Here is a 3,447-nt window from a genome sequence, read left to right on the forward strand (position 1 = left end):
AAAAAACATATATCTGATCATGTCCACTGCAATTTCACCGTCATATTTCCTGCGCAGCTTTGAGCGGGGATTACTTGAGAGCATTTTATTTGTATTGCCATGTACAGCAATGTGGGCGTATCAATCAAACAGCATGCATCTAACCCCTCACACTATCATTTAGCTTACTCTCCACATGCTTAGATTGTACTTTTCGCAACGGATAATATTAACACATTCTACTTTATAAAGGTACGTCAATGATGATGTATAATACACCAGTATAATACAACGGTTCTTTTATGGATGGAGTTACATCTATTTAACCCACACACAGTTAAAACAAAAGCAGCAAAAAAGACAAAACGAACTAAAACCACAATGGACAATGAACGGACAAACATAAGAAAATCAATGAAAGCAATACAAGCATATTCATACATATGGAAGAGGTGGCACTTGCACAGGAGTTGTGGGCAGATGTACATAGAAAACACAGGCTTTACTCTCAGTGTACTGTAGCTCTACTGGGAGAACCACAATTCTATAAATAGTTGGTTATTTCCAAGATTGAATGGGAATACTTTCCCACTCAATGACTGTACAAGTGTTATTCATACTTGGCAAAAATAGTTTAAACATTGGAATTTTCTCTCTGTAACTGACTCTCATCAATATAAAGTTTGGTAAGCAAAACATAAATAAATAAATCAATAAATCCTTAATAACATCTAAATAAAATAAGCTCCACTGAAAAGAACATGCTTTATAACTGGACGGCAGAAGTATTGGTGCTTTGTCTAGCAACTGGATTGCGAGGAGTACTTCGTGTGAACGGAAGCGAAAAAAGGGAGATATATAAAATCATGTCAGCACCCTTCAGTCAATCACAATGAAAACTCAAAAAGGTCATGAAGATTACTAGTCTTAAATTTCATGATGCAGGGGGGACGATAACTGTGACATTAAAGCAGACAAGTTTACTTGAGTTGCTTCCCTTGGATACAACACTTGCCTTTGGAAAACAACCATAACCATTTATTTTACCACCAACACAACATGGCCCAATATCTTTTAACAGCCCTCCACCCCTTTTTTCTGTGTGCGTACGTGTGTGTGTGTTAGCCACGTGTGTTTGTGTGTATACGTGTGGGTGTGTGTGTGTTTGTGTGTGTGTGTGTGTGTGTGTGCCACGGTGTGTGTGTGTGTGTGTGTGTGTGTGTCACGGTGTGTGTGTGTGTGTGTGTGTGTGTGTGTGTGTGTATGTGTGTGTGTTCCGCGTGCGAGCGTGCATGTGTGCCTATAGTTTGGGTTGCACTGGGAATTATCACACGTATACTCACTCTCTCCAACTCATCCCTCAAAATATGGTTACAAAGTGTCTTTTGATATATTTAAATGTTTAAAACATAGTCTAACACAGGCAGTTGCGCCTTAAACGTGGTTGTAAAAGAAGGCTGCACCAGGCTAGGCTCGCTGTGGATTTGTCACTCCCCATGGGCGAGGTGTATGCACGCCGAGTACAGCAGTCTTGCAATCAGTGTGCCGGTACTTGCCACCTGAAGTTGTTGTTTCATTTGAAAGAATATAATCAATGTGTGTGTTTTATGCGATGGTGTTATGCATCTACACGATTTTCGTTATTGTAATTGATAGTAATCGAGCTTTCTAAATGTGCTCCGTGAACTTGACTGTGTAAACTTGTGTATTTTTGTTGGTGTTGTACATTTCAGTTGCAAAAATATAAGGCGCTTAGAACTATGTCATGCTTGAGAGATCTTCCCCTCGACACCCCTGTACCTAACATCGAGATCGCGACCCCCTCCTAGCCCTCTGCGAGAGTCCTACCTTTCTTTCCCGAACTTTAAAAGCTCTGTGTGTGTGTGTGCGTCAACCTACACCATCGCAATACCGTCCTCTCCAACTCCTTCCCTTGTCAGCTTGTCAGTCTAGGAGCGTAGTTTGCAGGTATAACTATCCAGTGAACACTGGAGTTTCTTACAGTCTTGGAGCGTAGTTTGTAGGTATAACTATCCAGTGAAAACATGAGTTTCTTACGTGCGCGCGCACGCATGTGTGTGTGTGTGTGTGTGTGTGTGTGTGTGTGTGTGTGTGTGTGTGTGTGTGTGTGTGTGTGTGTGTGTGTGGAAACGCACGCACAAGCAAACAAAAACAGGAACACACACAGACACGCACACACACACAAATACACAGACACACACAGACACACACACACACACACACACACACACACACACACACACACCTCTTTTACACGTAACTTTTTTTTCTTTTTCTCTCTGTCTCACGCTCTCTCTCTCTCTCTCTCTCTCTCTCTCTCTCTCTCTTTCTCTCTCTCTCACTCTCACTCTCTCTCTCTTCTCTCTCTCTCTCCCTCTCTCTCTCTCCCTCTCTCTCTCTCTCTCTCTCTCTCTCTCTCTGTCTCTCTCTCTCTCTGTCTCTCTGTATGTGTATCTGTCTGTCTGTCTGTAATTCTTAGGGGCTGGGGGTGGGGGGGGGGGGGGGCAAAGGTCTCCATGCACTGCTTTTGTGCACGAAATCCCATACGTCGAAGACTAGCCTGAACGTGAATATCTTGCGAACATGTTTTGACAATGTTTCTATGATAGGCTAAGTATATTATCTTTCGTCACGTCTTCTGTATTTTGTATTAAGTCTATTAGTTACCCACATATCACATCTATTGATGGCAATTTACCTTTCAATGCCCTTTCGTACAACAAAATTCATGCAATGACAAGCTAACATCTCGAAGAAATTATAATCACATGCTGAGAACATTGTGCACTGTTCAGCCCGACATTAATTACACACAAATAAATAATTTGAGACTTCTGTACGTAATTCAAAAGGCTGGAAACGGTATTCATAAATCAAGGAGTCAAAGCCTTCGTAATCTCCGTTGGTCGTTTTATGTTTTAATGGAATTTAATTTAATAACCTTTATCTCGTTACAAGGAGCGATCAACAATTGTCATCCAAGCGTAAAAACGCTGCCGACAGAGTTTGACAGCCATTGAAGCGCAACGTTTCAAACCTCACGAAGCAGAACTGATTCTTTCAAATTGGCTTCATATTTCATCACCCTGCAAATTTTATCTTTCAATATATTACACATTACTTTGGAACATGAACATGCTGTGCATCTTGAAAGGCTATAGTGTTTACTGGCAGACAATTCATTGTCCTCGTATGAAAGAAAAAATGACGCTCTATGCCTTTAAACGCAGTACCCAAAAGATCTTGCTATCATACAAACTTCATATTTGCATACAAATACACAGCATGATGTTTCTTACAACAACATTTATTTCAGAAAGGTTAGCCCACCAAAACTGGATATATCTTTGTGCCAAATTTAAGCTGCTTCTACAAAAGATCCCCACTGTTTCAAAACACTGATTATGCGAAGCGGGAAGCCTCAATACCCACGGATCTCCTCGGCAC

Source organism: Littorina saxatilis, linkage group LG4 (assembly GCF_037325665.1).
Source record: "Littorina saxatilis isolate snail1 linkage group LG4, US_GU_Lsax_2.0, whole genome shotgun sequence".
NCBI lineage: Eukaryota > Metazoa > Mollusca > Gastropoda > Littorinimorpha > Littorinidae > Littorina > Littorina saxatilis.